The sequence below is a fragment of the Microtus oregoni genome, unplaced genomic scaffold (assembly GCF_018167655.1).
Source record: "Microtus oregoni isolate MIOR12 unplaced genomic scaffold, Mior012 000025F_ref0000491, whole genome shotgun sequence".
Taxonomy (NCBI): domain Eukaryota; kingdom Metazoa; phylum Chordata; class Mammalia; order Rodentia; family Cricetidae; genus Microtus; species Microtus oregoni.
Genome location: NW_024543084.1, coordinates 27,844,531 through 27,865,160, shown reverse-complemented (window position 1 = coordinate 27,865,160; position 20,630 = coordinate 27,844,531). Strand labels below are relative to the sequence as shown.

Here is a 20,630-nt window from a genome sequence, read left to right as displayed (position 1 = left end):
ATGTGGGTAGGTATTTTTAGCTTCTTGGGAGTCTAAAATAATTCCAAAATAAAAGTATTATTAAATAGCTAATACGTGCGTGTATCCACACCGCAGAGAACTTTGTATCTAGCAGCACAATAAATCCCTAGATCTTTATAGAAGATCCAGTGTTCAACCCATTTAACAGATGAAGAAACTAAGTTTCAGAAAAATGAAGAAATGTGGGGCTAGCACACTATTGCTAAGTGGGTAACATAGGAGTCACACCCCAAAAGTCTAGTTCCAGAGACTTGATATTATTTGCTTGCTTGCTTGCTTGTTAATAGGTAGGATCTCATTATGAGCTGATACTAGATTCAACTCTTATTAATCTTCCTGTCTCAGTCTTTTGAGTGCCGGGATCCCATTTGCATACTACCAAGCCTGGAATAAAGTAATGTTTCGGTTTGTTTGCTTGTTTGTTTGTTTGTTTGTTTTAGGAAAAACAAAGAAGCAATCATAGAGAGGGAAAGAAAAGCATTACAAAGTGCTGGAATGAACTAACCAGGGCATGCAAAAAAGCTGGGAAGCAATCTTTCTAGAGTGTTCTGCATCCTTCAGTCCCACAGGAAAGCCACAGAGTATATTTTGATCAGCCACAGGCAGTTCTAAATGGCAGAAGAGCCCTGACAGAGCTGAGGACCACTTCAAAGAGATGCTTGCAACTTCTCTTTGAATAGGTCAGAATAATTGGGGCTATTTAATCTAGTCAATAAGGGGTTTAATTGCCACCATTTCTGAAAGCTTTTGAGAGCATGTCCAGAGGATATAGGACAAGTGACAGAAACTGGATTGAAAAAAATAGAGGTTAGTTTGGCATTCAAACATGTTTTTATTACTTTCTAAGCAAGGATAAAACTCGGAAACTGGGACATATTACACTTTTTTTTTTCTGATTTTTCAAGGCTGGAACTTGTTCTATAGACCAGACTGGCCTCGAACTTAGAAACCCATCTGCCTCTGCCTCTGCCTCCCTAGTGCTGGGTGTAAAGGAATGTGCCACCACTGCCCAGCTTGCACTTCCTTTTGAGATATTAAAAAGGAAAAACAGAGTTGAGGGAGGGCACTGGGAATGAAGCCTGCCATGAACAAGGTCCTGGGTTTGATTCCTAGGACTAAAAGAAACAAATAAAAGAATGCAATTAAACCAGCAGGGAAGGCACAGCACATGCTAGCACATGGCTAGGCCCCACCCCACATAAGATGCTTCTTGTGCCTTAGCTGTTCCATCCCTGTAATTAAATGTAAAGCAGATGTGGTCATTGTCATCTTTAAGGAGAGTGAGGTAAGGACTGCCTAAGGCAACCTAGTCATCCACCATGGAAGAGGCTGAAACCTCTGTTTTCTGCCTCTCAGGTCTTTTCACTCTATAAGATACTATAGAAATCGGAGAGGAAAGGGTCTGCAGAGACCTCTGCCTACTAGCAGCTCAGATGATCAAATATGCTCCCTTCCAGTGCAGAGGCCAACAAATTATCCATCTGCTCATGCTCTCATCTCTAATAGGCTACTCTAAAGGGAACTCAGTTTGGTCCAGCAAGTTAACCTTTGCTTCTACTGTCTCATCCTCCAGATGACATAGAAGAAACCAAGGAGGAAGAGGAAGTTCATGACGAGAGAAACAGTGAGTTGCCCAGCAATCCGGGTACAGTGTAGACACTGAATAAGGGTGAGCGGAGACTAGGGTTACTAAGGAGCTCGGCCTCTGGAGATTTCAAAAACCAAACCAGACCAGTGCAGACAAAGCCAAAGAACAGCACATGTACCAATGGGAAGGGCTCTTCCCATCCAGGCCAACAGGACCCAGAGGAGGACACCGGCTCCCAGACTCGCCTTCCGCAGGCGGTTATAGATAATGACGGTCAAGGCACCAGGAAAGGTGTGCCACCAAAGGTCTCCAAGTGGTGTGTCTGTGCACTCTAATGAAATTATACTTGTGGAAACTGAAATTGGATCATACAATTTTGCTAAATTCTTAAGTGAAAGATAGACTTTTCTAGACACATCGTAGGTTTATGAAAAACTGAGCAGGAACAACGAAGCTTTCACGGATTACCAATCACCTCCCATAGGTCTCATTATTGTTAATATTTCCCATTGGTATAGGACATTCATTACAATTGATGGGTCAATGTCAATTTGTTTGCTTTAACAAAGTGTATTATACAGGACTCTGCAGGAGACACGTGGGACCTGCAAGGGCATGTAGCCATGGTGACTGCTAGGGTCACTGCCCTCCAACTACCCGATGCTTCCTACAGCCATCCCTCTTACCACCCTATGTTTTAGTCCAAATAGTTTTTCTTATTTATTGACTGTGTTTATTCACACAGTAACTCTTCAGGCTGACTTCTTTCATTTAGCAAATATATTTTTTAAGTTTCTTCTATATCTTCTGGTGGCTTCATAGTTCTTTCTTTCATAGACAGTTTTTCCCAAAGAGCAGTTTTAAATTGTTCGATGAATTGAGTGGAAAGCATAGACTATTCGCCTGCCCCTTATCTTCACACATATTTACCCATTAGTTCCCTCTTTCATTGTGTTGTATACTTTTTTTAACAGTAGATACATCAATATTGATGTGTTGTTTTTTGTGCCAAGGTTCAGTGAGGTTTGACAATAGAGGGCTGCAGGTTTGATTCCTTTCACCACTGACTAATATTCCACTGAAGGAGTCTCATGTGTTTATCCACTCTCATACTGAAGAACAATTTGGATGCTGCCAATATTGATAATTATGAATTATGAATTATAAGCATTCATAAGCAACCTAGGGGTAGACATATCATAAAAAAATGTTTGTGTAAATACCAGAGATTACAGTTACTTGCTCAGACTGTGTTTGGTTTTGGAAGAAACTGTCAAATTAGAAAGGAATAGCAATCATCCCTATAATTCCAGCATATAGAAGTGGAGTTAAGAGGACCAGGAATTGATGGTCATCCTTGTCCCTCTATATAGCAAGTTCAAGTTCAACCTGAGTTATATGAGACCCTATATCAAAAAAAGAAAAAAGAAAAAAGTGAAGGTGAACGTGAATAAATTAATCCCACACTAGCTCAGAATTAAGTCTAATAAAGGGGTTCTTTATTTAGGGGCAGACTCACAGATCACAATTCTCTGTATGAATGGGAAGCAGGAACCTAATCCAGCATTGAGGTAAGAGAAAGAGAGAGAGAGAGCTAGCAAGCTTGGCACCCAAGGCCATACCCACACCCAACCTGGTCCAGCTTCTCAAAGGCCATTGGCTGAAGGAGGTTCCCCATCACCTCCCCCTTTTGTCTAAATAAGAGAGTTCTAAACCCAATGCAAAACTATATACAATAAGAACAGACATCAGGTATAAAAATTAGAATTACAACCAGCATAAACAGTATTAAGCAAGAAACACGTGCTAAATGTTTCAAACCTATCCTAAGGAGTCTAAGTCTTGTATTAGAAATGGCTTGGCTAAGTCATAAGAAAAAAGTAACTATCTAGTCTTCAACCCCATTGAAGACCTGAGAAGGAAGATAATATTACTTGATTACGCAGAAAGTGTAATCAAGCAGCTTCCAAAATGTGCAGTAGATGACAGAGACAACTGGCTACCTGGGCAATCACCCAAAGTCTCATTTGCAACGTTGGATCAAACAACTTTGTCTAAGGCCTACAGTAACTGACAGACCATTTTCAGAGGCACGACATTTTTCAAAACCATCTTACCCTGTATTGGCAAGGTTTGACAGTCTTTTTTCTTGTCTCTTGCTTGTCCAGTATGGACACCATGCATTTTGTTAGTGGTTGAGGCATGGACAGTTCCTTACCCAAAGGCCAGTTTTGCCAAGAAGAAAACAAGCTCCAAGTGGAGTGAGTGTCATTGGTGCTCAACATTCTCTCAAGAATAGATCAGTGCTGCCAGGAGCAATTGTGTCTCATCTCAACAAAACCCTAAGTTATTTAAATGCGATATTCTACAGTTCTTTGAAGTGTTTGGAGGTTACCTATCTATGCAGAATACAATCCCTATAACCTGAGTAGTCTAACTATAAGTATGACAAACATGGATGACTATTGACCTATAAAACTTAATACTTATATAGCTCAAAGACTAAGACTTCATATTAGAATATTAAACAATCTTTAAACAACTGTGCAACAAATGAGGACAATGACACCAAAATATGAACAACGTATAAGTATCTTGCTCAGAGGTAGAAATGTATAATGCAATATGATAAATATACTCAAAATTTTTATCAATATAAAAAATATCTTAAACAGAAGTAGAAGAATGCATACATACCATATGACAAAATAACTTTGCGTAGGTGTACAAATATAAACAGAAATAGGAGCATATTCAATATAACAAATATAATTTGAATTTGTATCAATATATAAGAATCTATACCAATGTAATTTGACTATAAATAATAGCTCACAATTATTCACTCTATTACCCACTATTATTATTATTAGTGTGAGTAAGGTCACACTAATCTATTATTCCACTCAATTTCCTTTTTTTATGACATCCCTGGGCCTACAAAATTTCCACACTAACCCAGCCCTATACCAGTTATAATCTACCCCTAATTGATGTCCCTAACCCCAAGGACAAACTTTGTTGGGAGAAGGGCCAATTTCTACTAGAATTACTTCCAGCTATCATAAGGGTGATGTTCTTCCTAACGGATCCTATAAAACTAAAATGATGGTTAAGTTTCAAGATTACTGTCTGGTATAATTGCAAATAGTCTCTGAGTAGTCTATAAGGTTTTTATGACGTTCTTATTTGGAGTTTTGGCCAGAATGTTGCAAGAAGGTGCACCATTTCAGCTATGTTAAATTAAGAGAGGGGGAGGGAGGGAGAGAGAGAGAGCAAGCAGGGGAAGGACTCATCACATTTGAAAGCAGCTGTACAATTTCCCATTGCCCTTAGCTGTGAATAAGAACATATCCTGCCCTACATCCATGAAGAATTTGTCATTGTCAGTACTTTAGATTTCTGCCCTTCTAGTAGGGTTATAATGTTAGCTTGTTTTAAATAAAAGTATCTTTTCTCAACTGTTCAAAGAAGACCTTTTAAATTTATCCCATAATTATCATTCTAAGAAATCTCATCTCTGCTGAAAGAACAAAATTATTTAAATCAATCAATGGCTTCTTATTGCTAAGGGCAGGACTGGTGCTATATGGTACCTGAAATATGGGGAGCTTCAGAGAGCTAGATCTCCATGCCTTTGTTTGTCCTTCCACACCTGGCGCCCTGAAGCGCGTCCAGTGGTAGCAGACACCTGACAGCTGACATAGGGAGATAAAAACCAGCTTCCCACAGGGACATGATAGACACTTCAGGACGGGACTCTGTTCTACAAGCTCTGCTCAGCTTTAAACGAGCATTTGTGGATCCCTAAATTACACCAGGCGATTCTGGGGACACAAAAAGATGTAGAACGGGGCAGTGTGGAGGGGTGAGGATGGGGTCTGGGTTTTCCTTCCCCTACTGCCATGTCCAGATTCTCTCTAACATATGTGTGTGTACGTGCGTGCGTGTGTGTGTGTGTGTGTGTGTGTGTGTGTGTGTAAAGTGGAGCATGAGGATAATGGGAACATTTTTGCTATGTATTACCACACCTGCTGTGACTTAATTTTTCAAATACTGATGTTTTCTTAGTGGTTCTCAGAGCTACGTTTCACACCTGCATGTTTACATGGTGGCTTTGATGTTCATTAACTCTACAAAGATTCAGGCAATGATGTGCAAAAAAAAAAAAAAAAAACAAAAAATGTTCTTGAAAAGCAGCCATTCCATTTGACATTTTTCACAAATGTGAACTTTCCATCGTTATGACTTCATGTCTGTGAGACTTAACATAATCAAAAGTCACATAACACATCTACCCTGCAGAAACTACTGGCAAAGTTCTTACCATCGTAAATGGCCTGTTTTATGTGCCCATTCTTAGCAGCCGAAATCAAACCCTATAAAACAAATCTTTCTCCTCAACTGCATATCTGCTGTTTCTGACAGTCCCCGAAAGGCTTTGGAAGTGGTCCAGAATTAGGTGCAAAGATGCCTGAAAGCCTTTGCAAACCAAATGGCAAAGCATTTAAAGCAAGCCCAGAGTGAGCCAGGCAGAAATAAGCATAACATTTGGAAGAGCTTCTCTTTGTGTCTGAAGGCTGCATTTAGGGGAGGACCTCCCAGTGCCTCTGCTTTTAACCAAGAAGGAATCTGGGCGTTTCCTTCCCTGTGAGAAGCTTCCAGCAAAACAAAGCACTCAAGTCTCCACAACGCTAAGGAAATTCTCACCACTGCATTCATAGATCTAGGCAGAGTAATCTTTGCTCTGCTGGGGGCTCCTTTAAAAGGAGTTGGAAGCTGAGAAAAATAGATAGATAGATAGATAGATAGATAGATAGATAGATAGATAGATAGTGCTCATCTTCACCAAAGATATAAAGTTGTGCAATGCTCTGTCAGGTGCTGAATGGGGTCTCTAAAAGAAACAGACACACTTCTGCATCAACAGTGATTGCAGCCCGACCACAACAGTTAACATATGGAAGCAAGCAGGGGCATTAACAAAGGTGCACACAAAGGGGAAGCATAAAGAAGAATAACTATGCCATTGATGGGAAATGGATGCAACTGCAGGTGACTACAAAGTCGCTAAGTCAGTCTCAGAAAGATCACTGTGGATCCTAGAGTTTATAGAGTCAAACAGATGAGATCCTAGGGGAGGAAAGAGAAGCAAGTTGCAAGAAAAGAAGGGGAGATTGTTTCAGATATGCATACGTACGTATAGAGAGTTCTCCCTATGTAACTCTGTATAGTAAAGTAAAATCTTTTTACAAAAAGGCATATGCTGAAATCCTAATCTCTGGTATCCGAGAATAAGACCTTACAGGAAATAAAGATGGCTACAGATGTAATTAGCCAGTACGAAGCCACAGTGGAGAAGGGACCCTGAATCTTTTATAGTTGGTGTCCTGAGAAGTTCTTAGTCAGCTTTCCATTACTGTAACAAGATACATAAGACTTATAAAAGGAAGAGTAGTTTGTAGGTTTGGAGGGTTCAACACCCCTACAGTCTCTGTCCCAATCAAAGGAAGGCTGAGAACCCACGGCCACCACCTGGAGCTCGAAAGACAAGAACTGGTTTGGCCCTCTGGTTTACAAAGGGCCTTTTGTGCTGTTCAGACTTTAATCCTCAGATCTCAGACTTCTAGTGCTCACATCCATGAGATAACACACTTTTACATTTATATATTGTTTATTTGTGTGATTACAATGCGTGTGATTGCACATCATGTAAAGGGCTGTGACTCAAGGTCAGAGAACGCTCTGAGGGAGTGATTCTCTCTTCTGTGTTGAGGACCTAGGAGCGGAACTGTGCTGGTCTTGGAGGGAGGTTCCTTAACCCGCAGAGCTGTCTCACAGGCGGAAAACAACTTACTTTTATTATTTAAGTCACTCAGGTTGTGGCAACTTGCTGCGGGCTGCAGCCGTCTTTTAAAACAGGCACTAGAGTCTGGGTTTGGCATTCAGGGTTAGCTCTACCCTAGGATGGGGACCCAGCTGTGCGGTAGTAAGTCTTACTCAGGGAACAGCATCTTCCCAGACACAGGGTGGGCAGTTCCCTGTTTGTCCATATACTTCCCTGGGCAGAAGCACATCCTCTCCATATACTGCCCAAAGTTCTATAGGTACATGACCCATAGGAACCCTTTCAGGAAACAGAAATGCTTATTTTTATTTTATTTTTAATGACTACAAAAATGATCCAGGACATTTATGATTTCATTTAGAATTAAAATATATATTGGAGACTTTGTGTAGTATGTGTCTATTATTCCCAACCTGCTTTGCTATTTACATCTGTGTGAACCAGCTGTGAGTTGACATTTGATGTACGGACTGAGTCAATCCCTTTCTCTGAGTTCACACTTGAAGCCTTGACTCTGAGTGAGACAGAATTAGGACCTCAGGGATGCAGGAAGCTTAAATGAGGTCATGAGGGTGGAGTGCCAAGGAAGGGATCACAGCTTTTGTGAGGAGGGACACCACAGAGTTGGTTCTTTGTCCCAGCCATGTGAGGACACAAAGAGAAAACCTCTATGTGTGGTCCTGAAGGGAGCCTTCACCCAGACCTCAGTTCCTACACATCTTTATCTAGAGCACTGTTTTCTCAGCCTTCCTAATGCTGCACCCCTTAATACAATTCCTCATGTTATTGTGAGCCCCAACCATAAAATTATTTTTCTTGCTACTTCATACCTGTAGTTTTGCTACTGTTATGATTTGTAATGTAAATACTTTTTGAGTTGGAGGTTTACCAGGGGGCACAACCCACAGGCTGGGAGCTGCGGTCTAAAGCCTCCAGAGCTATGAGGAAATGAACGCTCGTTGTTTAAGTCACGTAAGGTATAACATTTTGTTTTGGCTGAACAGAACAACCACCATCTGTAAATGAACGAATTTACATATGCAATTGAGTGACAGGGCTATCAGTCATCCTCTGTGTAAGGACTTTATTCTCTGGAAACCAAATGTTTCAAGTTGTTTCAAGTTTGCATGATTACATTTGAGTGAAGTAGTTACGGGGCCCAAAGGGGTTCCTTTATTAACCAATGATATTCACAGCATGCAGAGGTGAATCTCACACCACTCTTCTGCATTCAATAACAAATACAATCAGTTCATTTCACATGTCATGGCACGTGATTTCTCCTGTGGCTGACTGCCTGCTGGAGTCAAGGGCAGGGTATCCCAAGATACTTCCCTGCCCAGCTTCCCTGCTGCCTATTTTCACCTCTAATATCTCCGGATGTTACTGCTGCTGCCAGCTCTGACAGCAAGCTCTCTGGCCTGCTGCCCTCGGGAAATCAGCTCATCTGGTCTGACATGCTCCACCATGTGAGAGTTGCCCACTAGTGGACCTGGGGGTAGGAGGAAGGGTGGATCCAGCTTGCTTCTCTGTCTAGCACCCCTAAGATATCCTCTGATCTTTAGTATCTCCAGGTAGACAAAACTCCTACCTGCACAGCTTCAAGAATCTTGGGAACCATCTCGACTCCCTTGATATTTTAGGGTTACCTCAAAGAGAAGGGCTGGCATTTTAAGTTCTGTCTTCCTCTATGTCTGAAAGTATTTCCAGGTCCCATACGACCCACTTGGTATGTGCACGTGTATATCCACATGTGTATATGTGCACAAGAAAGACACGGCCAACGTTGGCCATCTGCCTCAGCCACTCTCACCCTCAGTCTTTCTCACTATCCTACCTCTATCTCACTAGGAGTCAAGGCTTCAAGTGTGAATGTGGAGAAATGGGCTGATTCAGTCCACAGTCAATGAGACATGATCTCTCATTGGCCGGGAGTCAACCAATTCAGGTAGGCCAGTCTTCTAGCCAGCCCCAGGGATCCTCCTGTCTGACTCCCCAGTCCTGGGTCATGTGATCACATGACTTTTCTCCTGAGCTCTGCAAACTGATTGTGGAACTACATGTTTACACAGAAGGAATTTTACCGACTGAGCCACCTCCCAGCCCCGTGGTTTAGAGGTTTATACCCTTGGTTTTGTTCTCCCAAAAGCCACATCCACGGCATCAGAAGCCCACTTATGATCCAGCCACACAGACAATGAGAGCCCTCACCTTGAGACTGGGGCAGAATTCTTTATTGAATCTGTGACTTGAGTCTCTCTTCTCAGAGTTTTCTGTGGTCCTTCCTGGGTTACGAAAGGCTTTGTGTCAGTGCTGTCTCCTGCTCATCAGAATCCTGGGACAACGGTCCCAGTGTGTCATTCCTTAGGGGCAACGATGACTTAGCTCACGCCACCTGCTCATGTAGCATGCAGGGGACTGCTCTTCCCTAACGCCTTTTCCAGGTCCATAGATAAACCAAACCACCTCCTTTTCCCACACAGAAAACTTCCTTCCATCCACATGGAGTTAGCGATTTTAGAATTTACTAATAACAGCAATTGTTCTTTTTTATTTATCATATGAAGCTGATAGGACCCCTATTTTATGGCTTTTCTCTCTAATTTATGATAATGTTCCTCTTTTGCATGATAATGTCATAAGCCTCATTTTCCCTTCTGTTAGGTCTTGATTATTCCCCCACAGGCTGATATTGAAAATAAAAGCACTTAACACTTTATGTTAGCATTACACTTTATGTGATTGCATGCATAGAAGGGAAAATAAGCCTACAGACACTATTAATATTATCACACACATATTACGTCTAATGCAACTCATGCAGCTAGCAGCCCCCTTTAGGGCTGTCTGATGCTAAAGCTGGACCTTGGCTTTTAAGAGGTAAAATAAATAAAAGGATGGGCAATTCAGCTTATCGCTGTTAGGGCAGGACTAACTTCTAAGAGTCATTTGCATTGGATAAAAAATGTAACAGCCTAAGAATTAAACCTACTGCGTAAGAGTCAACTCTAAATGTCAATTTTCTTGATATTTTTGTCTTCATCGCTTTGTCAATGACATAGAATAACTACATGTTTATGGGGTACAAAATGTTTTCATTCTTGTGTACACTACATACAATTTTAAATATTCATTTTATTTTTGATATTATAATGTAATTGCATCATTTTACCCTACCCTTTTTCCCCTCTGAACCCTCCCGTGTACCCCTACCCCTTGCTCTCATTCAAATTCGTAGCCTCTTTTTTCTTTAATTTTTCTTCCACAAACACTCAGACACAAGCATGCATGTTCACATGTCTTAATACATAAACACAACCTGTTCAGTCTGTATAGTGATACTTACATATCTATGTTTTCAAGGCTGACCATTTGGCATTGGATAAGCAAGTGATGTGCTCTTCCCCGAGGACGACCATTTCCCCAGCTCTGCATTCCCTAGTTACCTGCAGTTCTTTACATAGGATTGAGATCACATGAGACCCTTCCACATTAGCTTGTCTACTGCCGCCATCCTTGTTTGGGTCATATTTATACTGCCATGTTGATGGGACTTTTGACATTCCTAGGAGACAAACTCACAGCAAACTGCCTGCTTCTCTGGCTCTTACAATCTTTCCACTCCTCTCTCCACAGTGCTCCACAAGTCTTAGATGCAGAGGTTATAATGTAGATGTTAAAAGTAAGTCAATCAAAACTGAGCAAATACCAATAAATCTCAAAAAGATCTTATTCTCATGTTTATTTCAGCACTGTTTATAGCCAGGAGATGAAATCACCTAGTATCCACTAAAGGAGAATGGATAAACAGTGTAGTACTTGTATATGCAATGGAAAGCTACTGACTATAAGAAAGGATGACACCCTGTCATTTGTGACAACACAGACAGACAGCAGGACATCACATTGTTATTGTTTTATAACATGCCAGAAAGCAGGTGCCTGCTGCAGATATAATCTAAATTCCAAAGAGGATACACTTGCACAACCCCCCTCCCCCCAGGCTATCAGTTTAAAACAGAAGGGTCACAGGAAGTGGCGGTGAATGGGACTCACTGGCTTCTGGCAGCTTCTAGGAGGAAGCTGGAGGAGAAGGTACAGGAAAACCTCGACTGCCAACCTGAGTTGTTAGTGGGGACCAAGCATCATCGCGTTAGGATTCAGTCCTAGTTACCCAGCTTCAGCATGTGCTGAGCCACCAGCTGGCCCCTCCCCTGCCTCTCTGTGTCACCGCATCCTCCACATCCTTAAAAAGTACCCCTGCATCAGCTTCCGCTGGAACTGTATCCAGGATTGCCAAGGGCCAGGTAGGAAATGGAAGAAGACAAGACCATCTGAAGGGAAGGAGAGGACAGGCCCCTCCCCCAGCTGTCAGTCCCCACAGATGCCTCTTAAATTGTCTCTACATTCAACCACACCTCAGACCCACCCTTCTGTTTTCTGTCCTGGAAGAGTTTTAATTGGCTCATTGTCCTAATTAGTTATGGCTTTCAATAGCACGAGAAAAGTTATCATACCGTAAAGTAACTCATTGACTTGCAGAACAGAACTAATAGAGGGAAGAACAAGGCAGAAGGAGGGCTTGAGCCCTAGTGACCACGGAAATCTAACTGCACAAAAGCCCTGGGACTTAAATAGCTCTGGGAGAACTCTGCAAAGAGTGGTTACATAAGCGAAAGGACAAAAAAGAATGAGGAGCTACATCTGCAAGCCAAGAGGTACAAGGTGAATCCGTCAGTCCATCACAAAGGAGTCCAGCCAGTCCTGCGGGGAGGTAATTTGTAAATCCAACAGACTATTAACACTTCTGGAGACTACAGACTGGCTTGAAAGCACTAAAAAGACTTAGGTAACTTCTAAGGTCAGTCAAAACCACCACTCGTAATTAGACAACAGCTTTGAATAGGACAAACACCCACCTTTTCTTTCTGCTCTTTATGGCTTAACGGTAAAGGAGGCTGTCACGGTAGTCCTTTCCCTGATGAGTTCTCTCTGCCTCTTTATGACTCTGGAAAGGAAAAACAAACAGGAGCACCTGTAAACGTTTTCCTGGCCTCTCTGAAAGAATAAAATTAGAGAGCCCCACTATCCAGTGATGAAAATGCCCTACTTACAAGAAATCTCATTTTCAGGAGGACCAACTATAGAACGATTAATAAAAAAAAAGAACGATTAATAACAGCAGGCTTTATGTCCAAACGGGAGAGCAGGAGAAAGGTGTGGGTGACATGCTTGCCCTTGTTCGTAGGGCAATATTGAGGCAAAAGGGGTAGGCATACTCAAAAGACGGGGTCCAAGGAAAACATGCGGCCCTTTTGCTTGCTTGTTTCCTTGTTTAATGGGAGTTTTTATTCACAGCCTCCCACAGAAACATTTTTCCTTTCTGATCCCATTAAGATATTGCACAGAAACCTATGCCAGGAAGGAAGAGGTCAAAGGGCAATTAAATCTATGACATCACACCTGACGCAATGTGGAGGCCGGACGCACAAAACACTTCAGAGGCCCAGTTTCCTACTGAAAGACCCTACAGACCCCCTCCTCAAAACCCGCAGCTAGCATGCTCCCGGGGGAACGTCCTGTTTGTTTTAAAAAAATTCTCCGGATCAGCAGCCAGCCTGCTCTCGTAAGAACATCCCACGTGCTTGAGAGAGCAGGATGTCTATGAGATAGGAAGACTGCAGGGCAGGATGTCAATAAGATAGGACATCAACAAAGCAGGTTGACTGCTAAACGGGATATCTATGAGATAGGAACAGTCATGCCCCCCGCCTCATTCTGATAACCACTCTTTTGCTTCTGTAAACTTGCTTTTTGCTCTTCCCTATAAAAAGCCCGCTCTCCAGTTGGCAGGCGCGCAAGTCCTCTGTAAGACTTTGCTGCCCACAGGTACCTGTGTTTACGCAATAAACCTCTTGCTAATTGCATCCTGTGGTCTGGATTCGGAGTGTCCTGGTTCTGGGGACTTCATTGGAGGAAAAGGTCCTCTCTGAGGGTCTTTCACTACCTCCTGTCTGAGAGTCGCTCTGTGGGCTCCAAGAGAATAAATGCAGCTAAGCTGTGGAGCCTGGGACAATCTCAGATCAGGAGACAGAGACTGGGAGCTACGATCTCACAAGTCTTCTGGCAGGCAACAGTCTGAGGCTGCCGAAAGCAGACCTGACCAAAGTGTCTCCCTCCCTCCCACCTCCAGGAAAGAGCTGCTTGATTTGCCGCGGTAGGCAAAACTGAGCTGCTTGACCCACATAACCAGTGTGAAGTGTTTCCCGCATTCATAGCAGCATGGTCTCATGCGTCTGAGAGAACACTCACAGGAACACCGCCAACAATGAACTTCTCAAGTGTGATTTCAAGAGGCTTGGAGGGACAGCTCAATGGTTAAGAGCACCTGCTGCTCTTGCAGAGGAACCGGTTCCCTCCCAGCGCCCACATGGTATTCACAACCTGCTGTAACTCAAGTCCTAGGGTGCCCATAGCCCACTTCTAGCCTCTGTTGGCACCAGGCAGGTATATGGTGCACTTACATGCATGCAGGCAGGCAAGCAAAACATTCATACTAATAAAATAAATTTATCTTTCAAATAAAGTATGGTTTCAAGAGCTGTACAAGGCAAATGGCAGACGAAAGCCCATCAATCCTGTCAAAATTCCACGCAGCGCCTAATGTCACTCGTGTCGCGGAAGTGAAGACACCCGTTGCAGTCTATACGACATAGACTTTTGCACGGGAAAGAACTAAAGGAGCCAGAATCATTTTACAGGGTCTATTTCTCACAGGAGAAGGAACTTCCTTTTAGGTGTCATGGATGAGGGTATTTTGGGAATCTGCGCCGCCAGCTCAGAAAGCTGTATCACTCAGAACTGACAACATCACTTCTTTTCCTACTGCACATCTCTCAAGGTACAATATACTGCCTCACATCACCATCGTAGCCATTATCCCTGCGGGGTATCATTTCAGAGAAGGGACCAGTAAGAGAATAAGAAAAATTGGTCTTTTAAAACTGGCTTCTCCAAACTCAGACCCAGTACTCATATTCTCAACCTCACGAAAGTCAGGCTATTCTAAGAAAAGAAATAATTTCCTTTTAAAAGGGAGTGCTCCATGGCTTATTAAGATCATGGAATTTAAAACCCAGGCCTCACGTTGCCTTATGAGTGTTATCTAATATTTAACAAGTAACACATAGTTTCAGGGCCGTGTGTGTGTGTGTGTGTGTGTGTGTGTGTGTGTGTATACATGGATACCAAAAGCCAATACCCAATCTTCTTCGACTGCTGTCCACCTTATCTTTTGAGACAGGGTCTCTCATGATAGGTTAGGCTGACTGACTAGCTATCCCCTGAATCTTCTCGCCTCTTCCTTCCCATCACTGGGGTTCCAAACATGTGACACCACACCAGTGTTCACTTAGGTGCTTGGTATCTGAGTGTAAATCATCATTCACAATGAACTCGGGTCCTCATGTTTATGCAGCAATTACTTTATTAGCTGAGTTATCATCTCAGGCCCTGGGCCTCAGTTTTATTTTCTATAAAATAACAGTCATTGTATAATGGCATTGTATACTCGCAATAGCCAGTATCATGGTTGCACATCAATTTTTTTTCTTCCTCTCCTTTCCAGTACATAGAAGACCACCTCATACCCCTGCTGATAATTGCACCTTCTGTCTGGTTCTGAACACTGAAAGAAGAACTAGTATTTGGTGTGCTGCTTCTAGGTTTAGACAATGGAAAGTCACGTACGGTGCTCTGTCCTCCCTATGGTCTTGCCTAGGGTTGAGAAATGCAGTCATGATAAGTTTGAAGCAGCCTCCAGTCATCTCATCAAGTCTGCGGCGGACAGACATGGGAACTGTGGGACCACAGCCCGGCATATCCTGAGACTGTAATTAAAGTGTTTGGGTGAAATGAAATGCCATGATCTAAGATGTCCTTGACATGAGCCTCTGTCAGCAAAAACAAAAACAAATAAGTAGACAAAGTTCTTGTTCAGCCACCAACATAAATGTTATACCTTTTATGGTCATTACTCAGTGTCCAAATATGGAATAAAGATCATAATCCAAAGGTGTCAACCTTGTTGCCCATTAGATCTCTCAATAAACATGGGCTGAGTATCCACCATGGGCTGAACATTATATGAGGAGTTGATGGCCTGACGATATACCAGGTGCTACCATAACTCATCCAGCCCCAAGATCCAGGTGATCAGAGGGCTGAGATGCACTGTCTGGGAGGGTCCAGGTATAATTCTTCATAGGACTAGGTTCTAGTGACTTGAAAAGGAGTGAAATACCATATAGCGAGGAGGTAAAGTAGCATAGTACCCACCAGAAACTACCACGGCCTCTTCTCTGTCCAGAGGACTCACTGGGCAATGACGATGAGGGCATCCTCGTCTGGTGATGAGAGCATCCAGAGCTCAGTGCACTGGGTGACAGGAGGTAGAGGTACAGGGACGCTAGATCCTACCAAAGGCATTTTAGCAAGCTGATGGCTGCTCAGCTTTGACACCTTCCCTCGCATCCTGTAGCACTTGCTAGCTATGAAATAATACAACAGGAACTACTAATATGTTTACCTACTTTATGAAATATGTATACTTATATGCATTAATCATGTGTTAAAACTTTTATATTAATGTGCTATTCAGCCATTATAATTTATGTTCTATAAACTGGGATTGGCTTGGTTAGAAGAAAATGTTAAGTACGTCTGGATAAAAAAAGAAAGGAATCTATTGTATATGATCCCATACATGTAAATCTCCCAATTTTAAATGATCCTTTTCTTCTCCTTCATTCCTGAAACTAACTTTTCCTAAATAGGAAAGCCCCTAAAAACTCTTCAGAATTGAGTGACTAGAATGTTCTTGACTGAGTATCAAACTGCAGCTGACACATTCCCGGTGTGAGAACTTGATTCCTAGAGACAGCCATCCTCTCATTTATTGGGTGAAATGATTGCATCTAGAAAATGTATACACCTGAACTCAAAACTCAGAATCAGCCCCCAGCTGCATCCAAAGATCTCTGTTAACTGGAACAGATTCCAAGAGAATGGAGCAGTGAGGCACCGCCCTGTTTCTCAACACTTCATCTGCCATCTTTGAGTCTAACCTTACTATCTTGGCTTTAGAAGTTTGGCTGAGAAGTTCCAAGTCTTGCATGGCTTGCAGGCTGTAAGTCTCGCTAGCCAGACTCGACGAAGCCTTACACCAATGTCGAATAAGTCTACACTTAAAAAAAAAAAAAGGTAAGAACTATGAAACTTCTGGGAAATGTCTTCAGTATTTCAGGAAGTAAACTCAAAGGTTTAAGATACAAGCTTTGGATGTTTTCTCCCATGATATCCTAATGGTGGGCGATGCCTCAACAACTCAACTCAAGTTGTCTCTGAGACACAGCAGAGAAGCCCTCATCTCTGACATCTCCCCTCCTGTGGGCTTCCCCCAAAGGTCTAGCCACTGCCCCTGTGATTGGTATTGGCTACCTGAAAACCCGCCCAATGTCTTTGCTAACCTTTAGCTTGACTCCCCCTCCAACAAGATCTTGGCAAATCTTCAAGATCCCTTGGAATACTCAGTGAAACCATTGTGGTCACATCCATAAACCCATCCTCCTCTACACACATATACAATATCCTATTCCTCGGAGCCTGGGTTTTGTCTAGTGACAACAGATGGGAGTTAGTGATATAATATGCCAGATCATATCAAGTTTTTAAAATGCCTCAGTGCAGTTAGGAAGATGTCTATGACACGACCCTCCTCTGGACCAGTGCAGCAGGCAGACCTGGGGAACTCTGCGGCAAGGATCCTTCCATCCGTGCAGATACTGATTAACAGCAATGCAACTGTATTGGGAAGGCGACGACAATGAGATTGTAACAAGAGTCAACAGGCCCCTTCAAAATGGAAAACATTGATAAAAAAATTCTACAATGTGTACTCAAGACATTTTTTTAAATATATGAAAAGATCATTTAAAATATTGAGGAGAAAGCATAGGCAGGAAGAGACGACCCCTGCAGTCATTCACTCACCCAGATCTTCAAAACATTGCCTTAAATGCCCAAAGCAAGCAGCAAACACCTCCCTAGCCAAGATGCCGAAGAGGCAGAGTGAATGAGAGCAATGATTGTGGGCTATTTATGATCTCCGAATGCCCTCTGCACCTACGACACTGCTCCGAGGATCCCATGCCTTGGACAAACGTTTTCTGAAAAGCGCTTGAGAAAACCTGCACATAGTAACACAAACCTGTTATCCCAGCACTCAGGGAGCTGAGATAGGGGGATTGTAAGTTCAAAGCCAGCCTGGGCTGTATGGTGAAACCCTGTCTCAAGAGTCACAGCATCTAAAAAAAGAAAAGGACCAGAGAGTGAAATATTTCAGGGACTGTGTGCCATGTAAGGTCTACTGCATATTCTTCTCAGGTGTATTGTGTAGCCCTGTAAGAGTGTGAAAGTCGTCCTTTGGGTGCCATTGGCTGGCAACATCTATCCTGAAGGCTGCCTCTGCCACATCTCTGCCTGAGCCAAGCACACTGGCCATGCAAGGAGACTAAATTACCAAACTAGAGAAAACCAAGGGGCTTCTGTGGAAAAGGACAATACCTCAGCAGACAGATGGTAAACCAAGTGCAAGTCTGCCCCAAGTCAATGGGCTCGTTCTACACAATTCTATTAAAAATCCCAGAGCTCTTTGTGCTTCTCATTTTGTTCTTATTTTATCTTTGATTTATAGTAAGAAAAGGGAGGTAAGGGGTGACACATATAAAGAATTTGGCAAATTATTCTGATCCATACAAAGACAATCTTTGAGGTTAAAATGGTTTCGGAAAAAAGTCAGAAGGGGAAATAACCTCCCCCAAATTAGTAAAGCTATAATAATTAAGAGTGTAAATGGCTTGGGAAGTGACTCATGGGTAAAGTGTCTCTCAAAAGCATGAGAACCAGAGTGTGATCCTAAGACTCCACATTTTAAAAAGGAAGGCAAGATTTATAGATAGCTTGGCAGTATGTTATGAGAATATTTTTGGATTCCAGAACCAATTTAACAAGTCAGAAATCCTAAAAACACCTGTAGCTTGAGCTCTGAGGAATATGATGGCCTGTTCTGTCCTTAGCATGTGAACATGCCCACACTGGTGCACACACACTTGCACAGACAATACTTAGGCACACACGACTAACAGCAGGCATAGTAGAAGACATCTGTAATCCCCCAGCACTCAGGAGAGAGAAATAAGCAGAGGCCTGGGATTTGCTTGTCAGCGAACCTAGACATCTCAGTGAGCTCCAGGCCATGACACACTGTGTCTCCAAAAACAAGGTCAATGGAAATTGAGGAGCAACACATAGTCAAGGTTATTAACTCTACACACACACACACACACACACACACACACGGTTATTAACTCTATACACACACACACACACAAGGTTATTAACTCTATACACACACACAAGGTTATTAACTCTACACACACACAAGGTTATTAACTCTACACACACACACACAGGGTTATTAACTGTACACACACACACACAAGGTTATTAACTCTACACACACACACAGGGTTATTAACTCTAGACACACACACACACAGGGTTATTAACTCTACACACACACACACAAGGTTATTAACTCTACACACACACAAGGTTATTAACTCTACACACACACACACAGGGTTATTAACTCTACACACACACACACAAGGTTATTAACTCTACACACACACAAGGTTATTAGCTCTACACACACAAGGTTATTAACTCTACACACACACACACAGGGTTATTAACTACACACACACACACACAAGGTTATTAACTCTACGCACACACACACAGGGTTATTAACTCTACACACACACATACACACACACACAAGGTTATTAACTCTACACACACACACACAAGGTTATTAACTCTACGCACACCCACACACACACACACAGGGTTATTAACTCTACACACACACATACACACACAAGGTTATTAACTCTACACACACACACACACACAAGGTTATTAACTCTACACACACACACACAAGGTTATTAACTCTACGCACACACACACACAGGGTTATTAACTCTACACACACACATACACACGCACACAAGGTTATTAACTCTACACACACACATACACACACACAAGGTTATTAACTCTACGCACACACTCACACACAGGGTTATTAACTCTACACACACACACACACACAAGGTTATTAACTCTACACACACACACACACAAGGTTATTAACTCTACACACACACACAAGGTTATTAACTCTACACACACACATACACACACACACACACAAGGTTATTAACTCTACACACACACACACAAGGTTATTAACTCTACACACACACATACACACACATACACACACACAAGGTTATTAACTCTACACACACACATACACACACATACACACACACAAGGTTATTAACTCTCCACACACACACTCAAGGTTACTAACTTGATACATACACAAGGTTATTAATTCACATGAGAGAGAGAGAGAGAGAGAGAGAGAGAGAATAAACCCAAACCAGATTAATAACATAAAAAAGCATAAAGCAGAAAACAGATCTTAGTACATATAAGAAAGTAGCACTTGACACAATGCTGAAAAAGTGTTTAGTTAAGGGGGACAGAAACATTCAATTAACAAGAATTACTAAGACAATTGGTTATTTGTGGGAGGAAAATTAAGTTCAGTATTTTTAATATTTAGAATACATTATATTCTAAAATAAATTCTAAATCATAAAGTTTAAGAACTCTATTACAGAAGCTTAAATAAAGCACAATTAAATATTTCTATTCTCTCATCCTGGGAACAGCATTCTGAAATTATAGTATTAATACATATGCACACACACATATACATGAATACTTGAAAATGAAATTAGTAAATTCAGTTAACAAATTTTGGAGCTAGAGATGTAGCTCAGTAGTAGAGCACTTGGATATAGTGGCTCAGGGCCTTCGGTTCAATCTTCTAAACCTATAATGTTACCTATAATGTCAAAGTAGTAAACATATTCTTACATATTACATGGTAATTTTAGATATGAAATAAACTTAACCATTTACATTTCAACAATTACTGTTTGGGGACTGTAAGAAATACTTTGCAAATGA

The 20,630-nt window shown here is 42.0% G+C and overlaps 1 protein-coding gene across 5 annotated transcripts in view; it reads right to left on the bottom strand.

Annotated features, from left to right (window-relative positions):
* Csgalnact1 (chondroitin sulfate N-acetylgalactosaminyltransferase 1) overlaps positions 1 to 20,630 on the bottom strand; it is a 317,605-nt gene that overhangs the window by 196,185 nt on the left and 100,790 nt on the right. For 4 of the 5 annotated variants that reach the window (XM_041674576.1, XM_041674577.1, XM_041674578.1 and 1 more), the window contains exon 2: positions 12,377 to 12,465. The exons of the other annotated variant lie outside the window; for it this stretch is intronic. The gene's annotated coding sequence lies outside the window, so the exon portion shown is untranslated. The remainder of the gene's footprint in view (positions 1 to 12,376; positions 12,466 to 20,630) is intronic. 5 annotated transcript variants of the gene reach the window in all.